This window comes from Diuraphis noxia, unplaced genomic scaffold (genome assembly GCF_037042655.1).
Source record: "Diuraphis noxia isolate RWA-SAM2 unplaced genomic scaffold, SU_Dnox_SAM2 contig0001, whole genome shotgun sequence".
Lineage (NCBI taxonomy): Eukaryota > Metazoa > Arthropoda > Insecta > Hemiptera > Aphididae > Diuraphis > Diuraphis noxia.
This window is the reverse complement of record NW_028301711.1, coordinates 21,266,142-21,285,961: the sequence shown is the minus strand read 5'-3', so window position 1 is coordinate 21,285,961 and position 19,820 is coordinate 21,266,142. Positions and strand designations below refer to the sequence as shown.

General features: G+C 31.2%; 1 pseudogene; it reads right to left on the bottom strand.

The window, feature by feature from the left end:
• Positions 1–10,011: 10,011 nt before the first annotated feature.
• LOC149060316 (E3 SUMO-protein ligase KIAA1586-like) lies at positions 10,012–12,639 on the bottom strand (annotated as a pseudogene).
• Between the last annotated feature and the right edge of the window lie 7,181 nt (positions 12,640–19,820).

Here is a 19,820-nt window from a genome sequence, read left to right as displayed (position 1 = left end):
TTCAAAAAATTTCGACTTAAGTTGAACTATTCATAGGCATTTCAAATTTTCGATCATTATTAGTTTTTTTTAATTAATATCGATAAAAATTTATTTGTTAGGCAGAAAAGCTTGAAAATTTAATACAAGGCTCTTAACATATTGTTACAATAGCAGTTGAAAAATAAAATAAATTCATAGTCACAATTTTTTTTTATAAGCATTCAAAGTTTGAATTTTGACAAAATACGTAAAAATCACGAAAATTCAAAAATTATTTTAAGCTAGAAATTCATAAAAAATTTTCTTTTTATATCTAAGATTTGAAAATTTAATACAAGGCTCATAATATATTTTTACAATAAAAATTGAAAAATAAAAGAAATTCGTAGTCACAATTTTTTTTTTACAAGCATTCAAAGTTTGAATTTTGACAACATATGTAAAATCACGAAAATTCGCAAATTATTTCTAACTAGAAATTCATAAAAATTTTTCTTTTTAAATCTAAGATTTGAAAATTTTTAATAATCTATAATATATCCTAGACAGATAAACCGTCTTCGCTCAGAATCGTTTTTTGTATACAATTAATGATATAATATCATTGGATTCAAATTTAATTCGATCCATTACAGTAACCCACTTGTAACCTACTGTACAGCAGAGCGACATACACGACTTATCCGCTTTTTACATATCAAAATACTTAGAAAAATATTCTGCTTTGGAATATGAAATTGTCATTCAAAAAAGTAAAAACTTAAAAAATTATAGGGGTAAAAAATATTAAAAAACATTTTTTTTAACAAAAACGTTTTTTTTTTAACAACATGAAACTTTGTAAAAAAATATTTTCAAAAACATTGATACTTTTTGAAATAATAAGTGGTTCATGATAAAAAAAATCACCCTGTATAGCTATTAGCGGCCATAGGTCATCTCCATTTATATAATTTGTTTTTTTATCTGATTAGTAATTACTCTATTATTTTTTTCCTATAATCAACAATTAAAACTTATTATTTGAAATTATGTCAACTAATTAGTAATTTGGCGTGTGTCTAAGATGAAAATACTTTAAATTTAAGATTTTTTAAGTTAACTTAAACTTAAGTATAAATTATTTTTTAAAAGTAAAAATACCAAGTGCAAAATATTCTAAAATTATCTTCATGTTATGTTAGTTATTTGGTTATGTCCATTGTTGTAAATATCTAAACGGTGGTAATAATCAAAATATAAAAAACAGTAAAAACACATAAACACGTATTAGCTTATAAATATTTTTTAAAAGAGTACAATTTTATGTACTTATCACTATTGTTAAGGACACTAGGACACACATCAAAAAAAGAGTACTGTCCTGCGAAATAGAGTACGTTTGGTCACCATGTTATACGTATCACAATATTGCTGACATACCTATATGTATATACTTTGGTCATGATAGTGTGAATAAACTTATTGGTAAACATGGGTGATTTTACGGGGTGAAAGGGTGATGCTAGGTCAGGTTAGGTGACCCAGTGGCGTATTTACGAGTGGGGGGGGGGGGGGTCAAGGGGATCAATCCCCCCCCCATAGACTGTATACACACAATTAATTACACTCGTTACTCGTTATAATTTGACGATTATTATTTAAAATATTATAATTATTATTTTTTTTATCAATAATAAAATTGATTAAATTTGCAAGAATAAAACCACCGAGCGCTGCTAGTCAGACGGGCTAGATTTTTATTATTCCCAATAGAAAATAACGTTTTATGCTTGCAATCTGCAGACAGCAGTTCAGTCTTGTAAAATTGTTAATATTTTTTTAGATTCTGACCGGAGCGATGAATTTATTGATTTTACAATGATGATGTTTTTTTATTTTTTGTGCCTGTCATCACGTTTTAGGATAGCAAAAATGCTTAGATTTTCTTCAACAGTATCTTTTCTGATAGGAAAGTGAACCTATATGGTACTTTGGGGGGTAAAAAGTAAAAGTAAAAGTAATTTCCCAGTAGTTTTCAAAAGCGCCGTTAAAAAAAAAAATGAAAAATTAAGGAAAAAACGGGAATTTTTACGCAAACCCGATTTTGGTCAAAATCGATTTTGGTTTTTGGTGTAATTCTAAAAATAAATGTCCGTAGATACATGAAATTATCACTGGTTGTTTATATTAACACTTTCTATAATTGATACAATTTTCAAAATATTTTGACTTGTTTTGAGGTACGTGAAGTTGGCACTACAAATAAATAAAAATTTAATTTGAATTTCCGGTGGACATTTATTTTGTGATAAAAATTGAAAAATTTGTAAAAAATCTTGTATTGAAATTTAAATCTTAGATTTAAAAAGAAAATTTTTTATGAATTTCTAGCTTAAAACAATATGCGAATTTTTGTGATTTTTACGTATTTTGTCAAAATTCAAAATTTGAATGCTTATAAAAAAAAATTGTGACTATGCATTTATTTTATTTTTCAACTGCTATTTTAACAATATGTTAAAAGTCTTGTATTAAATTTTCAAGATTTTCTACCCAAAAAATAAATTTTTATCGATATTAATTTAAAAAAAACTAATAATGATCGATAATTGAATACCTATGAATAGTTCAACTTACGTCAAACATTTTTGAAAATGTCATGGTGGATAGAATATACTTATATAAACATTTGGAGAAAATTTCATGAATCAATGGTCATTTGTTTTAAAGTTACATCAAAAATCAAAATCGATTTTATCGAATGCTGATTGTGCCTAAAAATTCCCGATTTTCTGTCATTTTGTTTTTGTTTTTCTCGATATTTTTGAAAACTATTGGAACATGTTTACTTTTGACGTCTATTTTGCACCAAGGATATTCACTTTTACATCAGAAAACTCCCCCAAAGTTTGAAATTGAAGCATTATTTCGAGTAGTTATGCTGTACACAGACACACACAAAAAAAAAAACACATCAAAAATTATTTTTTTATTCACTCGATACCTAGGGATTCCCACTCGGCAGAGAGTCAACTGTCAATAAAAAATATCGGAAATAAGTACATCTGAGCAAATTTTTTTATAGATATTTTAAATAAATACATACCCATTATCAGAACTATAAATTGTTTGTATAAAAATATAATATTATGATAAAACCCTAGGCTGTCTCCCATCAGAATCGTTTTTTGTATGGACGAGGTCCGTTCGACTCCTATACCATACGCCAGAGCTAGCTCCAGTTTTTACGTACCAATGGTTCACAGGAAAAAGAATAAATCATTGGGAGTTTGTACTTCAAAATTAATTAGAGATATAGTTAAATGGTCAATAGTAGGTATATGGTTAGTATATATGGTAGTTTGAGGAGTTTTTCTTTTTCAATAGACTAAAATAGGTTTGTTGGACGATTTCTAAAAGTCACTGGGAGTGCGAGCACCAAAATTAATTTGATATGATTTTTTTTATTTATAAGTGTTGTATGTGATGCCAAGTTCCAACACTATATTTTGTTTATATTGTAGGGCTTTTAATATTGTCCGACAAATTCCAACAAATGTCCAACAACGTCCAACAAGTCCGAGTGGGAGTTGTTGGAATGTTTTCGAAAAGTTTTGATCACTTTGAATAGTGTTGGTCGTGTACTTGGCACTACAAACTTCAAAGTCTCGTAACTTTTCTAAACTTTTCCAACAAATTCCAACAAATGTCCAACAATGTCCAACAAGTCTGAGTAGGAGTTGTTGGAATGTTTTCGAAAAGTTTTGAATACTTTGTAGTGTTGGTCATGTACTTGGCACTACAAACTTCAAAGTCTCGTAACTTTTCTAAACTTTTCCAACAAATTCCAACAAATGTCCAACAGCGTCCAACAAGTCCGAGTAGGAATTGTTGGAATGTTTTTGAAAAGTTTTGAGTACTTTGTAGTGCCAACTTCACGTACCTCTTGTTTTGAGCTGTTTACGGATATACTTAGTTTCTAACTTTTTTAGGTTTTTTTTTTTTTTAATGTCAATAAAACCTTATTTGTTGGGTAAAAAAGCTTGAAAATTTAATATGATGCTTCTTATATATTGTTACAATATTGGTTGAATAATATTAAAAATCCTTAGTCGCCGTTTTTTTTTATAACCATTAAAATGTTCTAATCTTGACAAAATACGGAAAAAAACACGAAAATTAGAAAATTATTTTGAGTTAGAAATTCATAAAAATTTTTCTTTTTGAATCTAAGATTTGATAATTTAATTTAAGATTCTTCATAAGTATGCCTAATTTTATCAAAAAAAAATCTCTACCGGAAAGTCATATTACATTTTTATGAGCGTTTGAAGTTTATATTTTGTATCTTGTATTGTAATAACATGATTAACATGATTTTGGTTTAATAAAACATTTAATCTCAAGTAATGTGTTATGTATTATAATTTTGGCAAACGCAGAAAGTATATTTAATATTAATAAGCTTTTATAATTCCTGGAAACTTGGGGGGGGGGGGCATAACCCTTCTCAAGTTAGTAATTTTCATAAAAAGTCATGTTACCCCTCCCATGACAAAAACCTAAATACGCCACTGAGGTGACCCCTCCCCCAATATTGGAAACTTTAAGTACTAGTTGGCAATTTTCAGAATTCACAAAATTTAATATATTATGAGATTATTTAAATGTCCATACTATTAATGACTGATAAATAAAACTATAGTAAATTAAGTATTGACGTATTGCCTATTTACGTAATAACACTAATAACTAATAAATATCCAACGTTATTTTCGGCAGTCGGATAATCAATGATTAGCCAGATTAGGTTATAGGTACCCAGTAGAGCAAATATAATAGAGTTCGTGTAATAATATTGTTATCACTAGTATAGTAATATTATTATCTAAAAATAGAAATGGAAAACACCGATGCCGCGGTCGGTACTATCAAGCATTCAGCTGTCCGCAGCAGTCGGCTGTTCATCAAATCATGGTTCAAACTAAACCAATTCCAATATCATCCTCTATAATGTTATATTACATGCATTTTTCTCGATAAGTACGAAAAAATCAAGTAATTTAATGGAACGTATGGAAAAAATCGAGGTAAGTCTGAAGCTCAGAAGCTTACCTAAAATTCGTTGGACAGCCCGAGCCTAAAGCATCAAAGCAGTATTGACATTTTTAGAGGCAATTGTTGGCACATTAAAATATATTAACAATTCAAATAATTTTGAAAATTTAACTAAAATAAAAGCTATTGAATTTAAAAAAAAAGTTCTAAATTTTGATTTTTTTTTGTTTCATTAATATTTATGAAGAACATAATGATAAAGTTAAGCATTTAACAGAATCTTTGTTTGAGAATCTCAGACGCCAAAGAACTCAATGTATGTGATGCAGCAGTTAATAAAAAGTACAATTTCATCATTGTATAAAATTAGATCGGGAACAGAAAATATGGACATTTAGTCATTTAGTCCTTAAATTACAGCGCAATCATTTGGAGTTGATTCAAATACAGACTTTAATCGTTATCGCTGAACCAGAAAGCGACCTAAGCGGTTTGTTGAAAATGCTGACAATTGTGATCCTTATGAATTGTTCAATTTTTACAGACAATAATTTAATTTAGTTTTACATTGATTAATTTATCAAGTTCAAATTTAAATGTTTTTGTTGAAATAATTCAACTCTTGAATAAAACATTAAGTGTTCCGTTGAAAGTGAATACATCATATGATTTTAGTGAAGCCTTTTCTCTTTTCCCTCCTATGAGTTATGGAGGTAAGCTCTTAGATTATGAAATAGTTGTAGCAGAATAGGAAATACTGGCTCACTAATGTGTCTGTGAACATTTAAAGCGTATAGATGTCCTTCAAAAATCGGAAAAAGTAAAATACATATTACCTAGGGCTAATTGGCTTTGTCGCATTACATTTACTTCTCCAGTAACAACAGCTTTTACCAAACGGACTTTTAGTAAGCTGAAACTTATTAAACATAATTTACGTTCTACAATGACTTCTAACCGTCTTAGCTCGTTGATGAAGTTGTGAAAAAGATGTTGTAGATGATAAATTAGATATAGATTCTGTTGTCACAAAATTGTCATTGGTCAAACAACGAAGAATAAATATTTAAATTTAAATTATAATTTTATAACTAATCGTTTACTTACTTTAATATAATATTTTCATCATTATTTTGATAATAATAATTTTTTTATTTACTATTACCACTTATCTTTTACTCATGGTAGGTATGGCTGTATAATATCAATAGGTAGGTAGGTGTAATACCTTATTTATGTTATATTATATATTTTAATAAGATTGATATAATAAATTATTAGTGATATACTGATATAACTTAATATTATTAGGAAATATAAGTAATTGTTCAAGCACTTAAAAGTACCTACTGCGGCTACTGGTCACTATTATATTATATGATTATACGTATTTATTAAAAACTAAAAATTAATTCTAGTTATTAAGTATTTAATAAAACCCATGGAATATGAGAAATAAAAATAGTATTTTTGATTCAGTAAAATTTGTATTTAGATCAGCACTAAATTGAATAAATAAAAAAAAGGTAATTTCATAACTAATTGATCCATAGTTATTACTAACGGGATTATTATTATATTTAATATTAAGTCGGCAAATATATCCTAGAAAGTCGGTACTACTTACTCCAAACCCCCTTAAAAATAAACTCTAGGACCACCCTTGTAGGTAAATACTAAATTGATGAACCTAACTGTCGTAAAATTGTATAGTAATGTTCTAAAATGTACATTGATAATTTAAAAATAAAGTCACAAACATAAACATAATAAGTAATTGATAATGAACCCTTACTTAAAAAAGATTGTTAGGTATAATAATTTTGAAACACACAGTGGATATCAAATCATAAGGTGTGTTACCCTGGCACCCCAAGGTCAAAATTTCGACTTGAAAACTGTTTGGTATTATGTAACATTTTGTAACCGCAAAAAAAATTTTGTAACCACATCGGTGCACCGGAAAATGGCGTTACAAGTTCCTAGTGCCAGTGCAACATTACTTTATTAGATGTATAATACAACAGCTCAAAATGTTGGTAGGTTAAAAAGCTTGACAATTTTATACAAGTTCCTCCATAAGTTATTATTGTTAAAATTAAAAATATGTATCTAAATACTTAGACTGCAAATGCTGCATAGGTACAATTTTTTTTCACAATAATATTTGTGTGGTGATACTTGAAACATTTAACATACATATATTTTTATATTTTATAATTGTATTATATTTTACATTTTAATGCAAGTTTTTAGGGAAAAATGATTGCAATCTACTTATAATGCTATAATAAATTACTTTAATCAGGTACAATATTATCATAAAATACTTTGTAAATATATTATATAGGCATACAGGCCGGTTGTTGACTAGTTTCCCTCAACTGCTGTTTTTTGCATTTTAAAATACACCATTTATACCCTCAACCATAGGCGTGCGCACAGGGGCAGCAAGGTGTGCTCTTGCTGCTCCTGGACGGTTTGAATATATTTGTATGGGCCGAACTATAACTATATAATAATAACATAACATAATAATAAAGAATAATGTGTTATTGATATTTGATGTATTTTTAATTTTGATTTGGTATACCGGTGTTGAGCAAAAACAATCTATGATTAACCAATGGTTATCGTTTAAAATATTTTTATTTAAAGGTCAAAAGTTAAATTTTGATTTTGAGCTTAAAAATGTTAACTTAATACCCATGTATGGGCAGGTAAAAATATTCGCTGCCCCTGACTTGAAACTCTGCGCACGCCTATGCCCTCAACCAAATGTACCATTTGTCATTTGCTCACAAACTAATATACCTACCGGTGGCGGATACTCTGACATATTTTAAATTCAGGTTTATAATACCAACCCGTAAAATGGAGGAGGTAAATAGGTAAATGATAATCAAAGTATAAAAATAATAGCTCAACTGGTACAAAGAGAATATTTTAACAGAGTGCTTAATTTTAGATATGTGTAAGTGTAATTATAATTATTGTTTTTATTATTTTATTATATCTACCTATTCATATTATTTTTATAAATTTTACATTTTTACCTATCATTTTATACAATTTTTTTATTAATTGCGTTTTTTTATGTTACGAATTGCAATACCTAATATCTTTATAATTTATATATATTTAATTGCAATTATAGTTTTATACTACCTATATTACCTTTTTTGACAACTTACATTTTATGCCACTTATAATTATTGTATTTATATGTTTATTTTAAATATTATTATCACTTACATATTTTAACCTTATGAATTACAATATGCATATATTTATGCCCTAAAGGATTACAAAATATGCTTTTTTAAATGCATATTTTAAAAACATATTTTGTAATCCTTTAGGGCATAAATATATGCATATTGTAATTCATAAGGTTTGTAGTGTATACCTACTGTATACTTATCATTTTTAAACGATAAAATTTTGTATTATCTTCATAAACGTGTACACAGTGCATGGAGCTTTCACAGTGCTTCATTAAAATTTATTTTTGATTCATAAGTAAGCCAGTTGATATTTGTTTATAAGACTTACATTACATCTTCATGTTTATTTCACATTTAATGTGGAACTTATTAAAAAAAAAAAATAATAAATATTATAAACGATAAAGCCATGCTAGATTTGTATACTTAAATATTTTAATTAATGAAATCACAATTTTTTAATGTACCAGTGACGTAAAAAAATTTTTTTGTGGTTTATTGGAATTTGTAACGCCGTTTTTCGGGGAACCGATGTGGTTACAAAATTTTTTTGTGGTTACAAAATGTTACATAATAAATTACATAATACCAAATAGTTTTCAAGTCGAAAGTTTGACCTTGGGGTGCCAGGGTAACACACCTAAAATCATATAGAATACTAGCTGATCCCGCGCACTTCGTTGCCCGTTAAATGTACTAAATCTATATGACTCAAACTTTGTTCAATTCGTTATTTAATAATCGGTGTATGGCACTCAAAACTTATCTTAACTTTTCCGTTACCTGAAATGGCTGGAATAAAGATTCTAATTCGCAGAAGTATAATATTAACAGGTAAACAATCTACTTGCGGTAGATCACGGACCTCGTGCTGTTTGTACGTTAGTGTATGATTTAACTCTAAAGTATTAAATTTATACCAAGTTTGTCATGTTTACTTAATTCCACTAACAGTGGAATTATATAATCAGTTAATACAAAATCCTTGATTATGATATCAGTATATTTTTATACATATAAATAGATAGCTGAATTACCCGGAGTTGTCCGGGGAATAAAATAGTGATTTATTCTGTAAGTTATAGCCGCTTTCTTTCGTCGAATTTTTCATTTTGATAATGCTAATTCGCATGTGCAGATGACAACTTTCTTTATCTGATGCATATAAAAATTTAGCTAACGCATGCGCATAAAATAAAAAATACGACGAAAGAAAATGGTGAATAACATAATATCTAAATTGACATAGGCTGACAACTAATAAAATTCATACACCTCACGTTTTATATTTAACTTTTAAAAAAAAATTAGGTTTTTTAAAAGTAATTTTTATTATTTTGGGAAATGCTACATAACTACCGATTATCCAATTTTCTTTATAAACAATATTATTAGTTTTTTCACCAGGGTTATGTGTATAAGTTTTTTTGAGCTTACACGGGAGCAGGCAACATAAAATTGTCCATGAGTGAAGCAGGGATCGCTGATGTCAATTCCTAAAACTTTCATTGTTGTCCTTGTGCCTTATTAATTGACATAGCAAAATGGAGTTTAATAGGAAATTGGACACGTTTAAATTCGAAGAGATACTCGTTTGTTATCATTGGTATTCTTGGGATATATACTATTTGACCACTCGCTAAGCGGGTAAGAATTTCATTTTCAATAAGGTTATTTCTCAAAGATAATATTTTTAATCTTATTCAATTTCACATTTTGGGAGCATTTAAATTTCGTATGAGAATAATAGGCGCACCAATTTTTAAATCAAGTTTGTGTGAGGGAGACCTGATGGATTTAATGAGTTAAGAAATTCAGTGGGGATATCTATAGCTTCATCTTGATTAATAAGTATATCTATGAAAATTGAAAATTCTTCCTTGCCGTCATTAGTTGTTGTTATATTGAACATCTCATCAATCACCTAAAAAGCATTTAATTTAAATGCTACTTATACTTGTCAAATTTAAATGTAGTATTATTATTTGCAATTTTCATTACTTGAGATCTACTAGCATTGTGCTATTTTTTGAGTTATCAAATAAGCGATGCCGCATTCTGTCAACTAGATTGTGGAAAAATCGTAGCCTGTTGATTCTTCCTGATTTTGTATTGTAATATTGGCATCTTTATCAATTCCTTTCTGAATAGCTTCTATAATTTCCTTTTCTTTTTCCCCAGGTTCAGGTTTCAGATTTTTTAAAATTCTAATGGTTCTATTCATCTCCGATTGGGCACGCAATATGGTTGTTTTACTCGATTGTAATATGCAAGATTACATTGTAAGCTCAGAAAGAACATCGTAAAAGAGTCCAAGTTTTTGTAAAAAGAAGAGGATTCCAATTTATTTTGTATGCCATATTATATCGCATCACGTGTATTATATATTCCAGGATAATTATTCCATATGGCCTTTATAGTAAGGAAACTGCTTGCAAACCAACGTACATTCAAGGCGCAACTGATTTTTTTTATTTCTATGCCTATTTCAACACAAGATTTGTCCAAGCCCATTGCATTTTTGGGACTTTGATGATAGTAAGCGTATAGTATGTCCATTAAGCTTTGGAAATGGGATACTCCAGTACAATCTTTTATAACATCGTGTACTGAAAGTTCGATAGACAATGCCATGTAAATAGATAAGGGATTTTATCACACAGTTTAGTAGCAACTCCACTTTTCTTACAGTGCTATCACGTCGTTATCAAGTAGTTATCTACTAGATAAAAGATGAATACCAGTTTATCAAGTCTTATCACACATGCACCATCATTTACAAACGAAATCAAATTATGATGATATTCTAATACATTTTAAACTTCACCAAAGAGCTTTCTCAATACTTTCAGCATCTTGTCTATTTAACTCAGTCAGGTCTAAAAATACTACAATGGGTGTTTCTGCATCGAAATATGATAAAATATACACAACTAGAGTGTATTTGGTTCTCAGCGTTGATGATCCGTCCACCATTATGGTAAATTTTGAATTCAAGTGTATAAGACGTAAAATAAGTCGTTTGCGTATCTCCTTTGCAATGATATTTATCATTCAAGTTGCAGTTATTCTGCTATGTAAGGAAGAGCCTAAGTCTAATCCAGCGTTTCTTAAACTTTTGTATCCATTGCACCCTTTTTGATATCCATTTTTATCGCGGAACTCTTACTTGTTTTTAGCTTTTTAGTTTTTTTTTTTTGGATTATCTGCAAATAAATTATAATATTAAGTAGAAGTATAGATTATTGAATATAGAGTTAGCTGATAGATTATTTCATATGGCTTATACCTTGTTATTTAATATACAAGTATTTTTTTTCCATAATGGATATTTTAAAGTAATTTTCTTGAACATTTAAAAAAAATTATTTAAGCTTCGCAGAACCTTGAAGTGATCTACGCGGAACACAGTTTAAGAAACGCTGGTCTAATCCATAAAAATTTCTATGCATTATGCCTCCCAAAACAATATTTATCTGTAGTTCTACGACTCAAGCACAAAAGAAAGTGGTAGTACGAGCTTGAGAAACGATTGAGCAAAGATATGCAAGATTGGGAACATCCAGAGAGAACGTCAAACTCGATTCCGTTCATCTGAAACAACTGAGAAACGAGGTGCAAAAATTGGAATCCGATATGAAACATGAAACATATTTTGCGTGTACAACTACAAAATGATGCATCAGCCGATGGTTTTGCAAAACAATTGCTGGGAATGGGGAATGGGAAACTAACCAAAGAATGAATCTACACAATTCATCACATTGCCAACAAATGTCTGTAAAATAACAGCAACGACCAATGAGTTAATTCTTAACATATTAGTTTTTCCAAATACACCACAAAATTACAGAAACCGTCTATGGCAGTGGTCACATGTGGTCCATATGTACCTACGTGGTCAGTGCACGGGCTATGTTGAAAGCAAAAACTATGATGTAAATAAAATCATTTTCACCATTCTAAACAAAATTCCAGGCAACACTACAACGTACCAATCCATTGATAGTCGATACCGTAATGAATCAAGACGAAGTTGTCAAATATCCAACTGAATTCTTAAATTTACTTGATTTTGCAGGCATGCATCGCACGTTCTAACATTGAAATTTGGTGTGCCCATCATTCTTCTACGAAACATCAATTCAAATATGTCTCTGTACCAAATATCGTAGCAATCTATCCAGCTGTTTGGAAATGTATAAAGGACAGACAGAAATTATTTTTAAATAGAAGATTGAATCCATCAATTGTCAGACTTTTCTCGATAAAACGAATAAAATGTGGCATCACAGTGGCACGTGATGTTGCCAGAACTGCTTACAGTTAGCCAGACCATTAGGCCGCCTAGACGGCCGTTGATGTGTGGCCTGCGACGCTCCGTCGCCATCTTTATCGTTTTATTATTTACCGATTGCTGTATCGGTCCGTTACTGTTTTCAAAAAAAGGGATATTGTTCATATCATTCTTGTGTATAAGTGTATTTCGTAAACCACGTTTTCACACGGAAACGGAAGTGAACTTTGAAGAGTTTGAATTGTTTTTATCCTTTTTCATCCGTCTCGCATCCTACAGCCAGACACGGCAGATCAGCCACACACCAGCAGTTCAGCTACACCGACGGCCAGACCGTCCATACAAGTAGTTCCGCTACACTGACGGCAAATCTGCTATACCTACAGTTCAGCAGACACCAGCCAGCTTCGGAGTGGTCAAATTGTTGTTTCCCCAAAGCTTATTATTACTGTGTCACTAATCATAATATAGATCCATATTATAGCCATATCTGAACAGATTATTTATTTTAGAACTAAGCTTGTTGTGTTCACCTGGGAGTCGTCCAGAGGAGGTGAGGCTGCCGGCGTTAACTGTTATAGGTGCGCACGTGGCCGACAATTACATAATAATATTCTAAATTTAATATAGTTGTAAGATCATTGCTTAGTATATTTTAAACATTATCTATCTATATTCTATATGCATAAAAATATACTGCTGGCATAATCATAAGTAACAAATTTAACAATAAGATAAATATATAAAAAGGTACAATTGTAATAAGTTTACAAGGCAAATACAAATTTAATAAGTTAAAATGTAAAAACTTACATTGACAAATGGTATGAATGTTTGTAAGGCTTCATCATCAGAACAGTAAAAGTAATTAATATGTATAATATACAATTATATTTTGTCATTTATGTAAAATGTTCATAATTACATAATAGTACACCATTTATCTTTGTATGATAGCATTGCTCCAGCAATTTGCAATAAATTGTATTAGAGGCTTTCATGATGTACCTCATTTTGGATTTTGTTTATTATACCCGTTTTGCTGAATGTAAACAACACACCCTATAGTATGTAGATTATAAGTAAAATTATTCACACTGTAGTACAGCAGACGCTGAATAGGCATTTTGTATTACTAGCATCATGTTCGTTCTATGTAGTAGCCTGTAGGACGATTAGTCGTTGTTTTATATTACGCCTCGGAGCACTATAGTTATTCGTATCAATTATACATATTATTATTATATTATTACATATATCCGATCTTATTATTATTTACCTTTAGCTTCTGTGTATCTGGTGTACTTCAACAGGTTATGGGCCCAGTATTGTAAGGTAATTATAATAAAGTCGTGTATGTTTGATACAATAATTATTGATTTACGAATCGCGTGTTTGTGTACAGACAGTGTACAGCAATAATAATTCGCGAAGTATAGTGCAGTGCAGTGTTAGTGCATCGATCGTGTGAAGCGCAGCAATTGTGTTTGTTATTATTACATGTATAGTGTACAGACATTGTACAGATAATTGTTACTATGGAAAACGAATCTATAAAAATTAATAAACTAACCGGTAATGACAATTGGGAAACATGGAAATTCCAAATAAAAGTCATAATGACTGCAGCCGATATATTTGATGTTGTGACCGGAAAATCGAAAAAACCTGCTCTTACAAAATCAAGTTCAGAAACTGAAGAAGATGCAAGAAAAAGGTATGGTGTAGATTATTCAATATATAAAAAAGCGGACAACAAGGCTCAAAAGTATATAGTCACGTCAGTGGATGAGCAACCACTGCAGTACATAATGAATTGTGACACGGCTAAGGAAATGTGGGACAAGTTGCTTAGTGTATATGAACAAAAGTCGGACTCGAGTGTGACGTTGATTCAACAAAAGTTCTACAGCTATGTTAAAGATCCAGATGACAATATGGCGATTCATATTTCGAAATTGGAGAGTCTTAGTAGAAAATTAAAGCAGTTAGGTGAACCAATATCCGACTCAATGCTTATGACCAAGATACTAATGACTTTGCCAGAAAATCATAAACATTTCTACAGTGCGTGGGATTCAATACCAAATGTGGACAAAACATTGTCTAATTTGTCATCTAGACTCATGGTAGAGGAAACAAGACAAACTCAAAGTTATGATGCTGAGAGATATACTGCAAGTAGTAGTGCATTTTCGGCAAAGAAATCATTTGGAACAAATAAAGAAAAACGTACGAAAATTGGCAATTCTGAAAATCAATGGAACAATGATAAAAAACCAGGCAAGTGTAATCATTGTAAAAAACCAGGGCATTGGAGACGTGAATGTCTTTTTTTAATGTCTTTTTTAAAAGAACAAAAAGAAAGAAATAAGAGCAACTCAGGAAATGCGTTGGTTGGTGTACAATCAAAGGACATCAAAATCAGTGAGTCAGAAAAATGGTATGTGGATTCAGGTGCTAGCGATCACATGACTAGCAGAAGAGAATGGTTCAGTAACTATGAGTCATTTGAAGTTCAGTTACCAGTACGTATTGGTGATGGCAAACATATCATGGCAATTGGCAAAGGGAATATAAATGTTCAAGCGAAAATCGGTAATAAATGGGTTGACAGTCATTTGTCAAACGTTTTACATGTACCTGATCTTAAGGTAAATTTGTTTTCGTGTGGAGCGTGCCTTGACAAAGGTATAAAAATGATGACAGACAGCGATGGATGTACATTTAAAAGGGATAATCAAATAGTTGCTATTGGAGTTCGTGAGAATAAAATGTTTTCAATGGCTCTGAAGACAAAGTCAGTGCAAGAAGCTGAACAAGCAAATGTTGCAGTTAAAACTCTCACATTACTACAGTGGCATGAAATGTTGAGTCATCAGAATGTCCAATATGTTCAGAGCTACTTGAAACATATGCGGATTCCATTTACAGAAACGAAAAACAAATTTTTCTGCGAAGCTTGCATTTATGGTAAACAACACAGAGAGCCATTTACACTGAGCAATACAAAAACTACAAAACCAGGTCAATTAATTCACAGTGATGTCTGTGGCCCTATGGAGGAAAATTCACTTGGAGGTAAACGGTATTTTGTTATATTCAAGGATGATTATTCTAAATATACATATGTGTATTTTATGAGCCAAAAATCAGAAGTTAAAAATAAATTTGAACTATTTTTAAATACAGTCAAAAATCAGTTAAATATTTCAGTAATTACTTTAAGAAGTGATTGTGGTCTGGAATATAAAAATACTGAAGTAAAAGCCTTATTGGATAAATTTGGAATAAAACATGAGACGAGTGTACCATACACACCCCAGCAAAATGGAAAGGCGGAAAGATCAATGCGAACAATTGTAGAAGCGGCCAGAACTATGTTATATAGCAAAAATCTATCCAAGACACTTTGGGCAGAAGCAGTGAATACAGTCGTGTATACAATAAATCGTACAGGTAACACAGATCGAGAAGGAAAAACACCTTATGAATTATGGTTCAATAAAACACCACATATAAATCATCTGAAAATTTTTGGTAGCGAAGTATATGCACATATACCAAAAGAAAAACGAAGAAAATGGGAAGGTATATTCGTTGGATACTCAGAAGAAACCAAAGGATATCGTATATGCTTTAATGGAAGAGAAATTTCAATAAGCAGAGATGTAATATTCAAAGAGTCAACAAGTCCATCTACAGCTACAGCTACACAAGTAAAAATCATAAATAAAGAAGAAGAGGAATAAATAAATTCGGAAGGTGAAGCTGGAGATGAGGAAGACAACAACGACGACGAAGAAAAGTTGGATGATGATGAACAGATACCAATAGGAGCTGAAGAGCAAACAAGAATGACACTCAGAGACAGAGGAAAACTCAATAAACCTATAAGGTATAAAGATGCATTATTTTCAACATGTAATGATCCAGTCACATACGAAGACGCTATGACAGGTGACAATTCAGATGATTGGAAGGCAGCAATGAACGATGAAATGTTGTCATTGAATAAAAATAAAACATGGACACTTGTGGACTTGCCTCAAAATAAAAAACCTATAAATAATGGTTGGATATACAAGACTAAATACAAAGCGAACGGAGATGTCGATCGGTACAAAGCAAGGTTAGTAATAAAGGGATGTGCGCAAGTTCATGGAATAGATTTTCAAGAGACGTTCAGCCCAGTAGTGAAATATGATTCTATTCGAGTAATACTTGCGATAGCAGCAGCCAGAAAATTAGTACTCAGACAATTTGACATTAAAACAGCATTCTTATATGGAGATCTTGAAGAAGACATTTATATGAAACAGCCTAAAGGTTACGAAGATGGAACACAGTTAGTATGCAAACTTCAACGGAGCCTATATGGGTTGAAACAGGCACCCAGGTGCTGGAACAAAATGTTCAAAAATATGCTGATGAACTTTGACCTAAAGGAAACAAAAGCAGATCCTTGTGTATTCGTAAGTAATAAAAACAATCAATTACTAATTGTCACTATTTTTGTAGACGATGGACTAATCGCAGCAACAAATAACCAGCTGGTGGACATAATGGTGAAGTATCTAAAGGACAACTTCGAGACGAAGGAAGGTGAACTTGATCATTTCTTGGGTATTGAAATTGATCAGAGACCTGATGGTTCAATTTTCATACACCAATCTTCATATTGCAAGCGCATTTTAGAGAGGTTCAATATGGAAGAAACCAAAGTCCTGCATATTCCCACAGATCCACAACACTCATTAGATCCAAATTTGTCAGGATCATTGGAAGCAGGGGAAGTTCCATACAGAGAAGCAGTTGGAAGTTTGTTGTATCTAAGCCAAATAACAAGGCCTGATATAACTTTTGCAGTAAATCTTGTCAGTCGTTATCTAGAAAAGCCTCTGACAATTCATTGGAATGCGGTGAAACGTATATTTAAATATTTAAAGGGAACATTTAATTATGGTTTAATTTATGATTCTAGTGTAACACCAAAGTTGCGTGGATATAGTGACGCAGACTATGCTGGTGACACAACAACGAGACGATCAACATCAGGATTAATTTTCATGATGGGAGATGGAATCGTAGCATGGTGTTCACAAAGACAAAAATCGGTAGCACTTTCGACTACTGAGGCAGAATACATAGCGCTGAGCCAATCTATACAGGAACTCACTTGGTTGACGCTACTTATCAGTGATCTTCTGGAGCCACAGGGAGATACACCTGTTTTGTATGCAGACAATCAAAGCGCCATCAAACTAGTGAAAAATCCAGAATACCATAAGCGAACAAAACACATCGATATTCGCTATCATTACATTCGTGAGAAGTTCAGTGAAGGGATGTTTTCTCTGGAGTATGTGCCAAGCAAGGAGCAGTTAGCTGACATATTGACTAAGCCAACTCCACGACCAAGATTCCAGGAACTCAGGGAGATGATGGGAATAAGATAAATTAATTCTAAGTTAGGGTATATTGTTTAAGGGGAAGTGTTGAATGTAAACAACACACCCTATAGTATGTAGATTATAAGTAAAATTATTCACACTGTAGTACAGCAGACGCTGAATAGGCATTTTGTATTACTAGCATCATGTTCGTTCTATGTAGTAGCCTGTAGGACGATTAGTCGTTGTTTTATATTACGCCTCGGAGCACTATAGTTATTCGTATCAATTATACATATTATTATTATATTATTACATATATCCGATCTTATTATTATTTACCTTTAGCTTCTGTGTATCTGGTGTACTTCAACACGTTTCATTATCATATTCCAATTGTTCCTTCCAATAATCTTCTTTGAACAGAAATGTTATACCATGATAACTGTCGACTGTACCTACCCAAATATATTGAAAGAGTATTAAATCCAGAATATCTCAATTTTGTTAACGATACATCGTATACCTACATGGTTTTTCGTTTTAGAATTACAAAAAAATAAAATCAATTGATGGGAATTTGTTAATTTAATTTCCGCTAAATATCTCATATTGCAAATTTTCTGAATGTTGATGAATTTCGTCAAAATTTGTTAAAACTTAAATGCATATGAAAAATAACTGTATCGATATATCTTTAATATTGTTTAACTGTTATTCAAGCAACTTTTGATGATAATTTCCTTAAATTTTCAAACTTTTTAACGTGTGAAAAGAGAAAAGGTTTATTTACCGTAATCCTAAAAAAAATTTCAATATTCGAAAAATTACTATAAGGATATAAATTGTTCAAAAAGCCAAGGTATTTAAGCATGTTATCATAAATATTTAAAAAGCTAAAATACATTTTGGTGAAAATTTTAAGCGTCTACGGTGATTAGTTTTTTGAGTTGCACCAAAAATATAAAAACATTAAATTGTTTTTACGTAAAACATTCACATTTTATTCAAATGATAATAATTATTAAAATAATATTTAAGTTTTACAAACGCGATTTGTCACGTATGTTGATAATTTTATATGACCGCAGTATTATGCGTATGGGATATCAAACATTAGTTTTTTTTCTACGGTGAAATTTAGAAATAATTTTCTAATCAGTGAAATACAGATATGATAATAATTATAATGACCCGATTAAAAGGTATTATTAATAGGTATTAATATTTATTAATAGGTATCATGTTAATATGTTATAGGTATTAAATAGGAAATCGGAAATACATATATCTACCCATAGGTGTGAAAATGATAAATATATTATATTATAAATTATAATACATGGATATCAATATTGAGTACGGTTGTTTGGACCATAAAGTACGGCTAACGATGGGTAAAAAATAAATAAATTTTTTGGTATATAATATCTGCCCCACAGTAACGATTTCTGCCAAACCGTTTTACGACCGCCCGTCTTGTTGCCGGGTGATCAGTCACCAAAACGGAAGCGCCCGATCGTTTATCAACCGGACCGCGACACGCCGGTACCGGTCACGCGCGCGTAGCGACAGTAGCTGCACCGACATCAGAATAATAATATGAACATGATACTAGCACAATGACGGTGGTGCCTACGCGCGCCGTCGCAATAATATTAATAATATTATTATGTTAACATTTTTAGCCAACGGTTTCTATCGGCGGCGGTCGGACCACATTGCCACTATCACGTCGAGCATGAGCCACGCGCGCTAATCTGACTACTGATAACAACTACTCGACACGACTTGCGGCGCGCCGTCTCAGCCGCCGGCGCTGTGGGGGCGATGACAACAGCTGCTGTTGCCCGCCGCCGCCGCCGACGATGATTCAGTTCG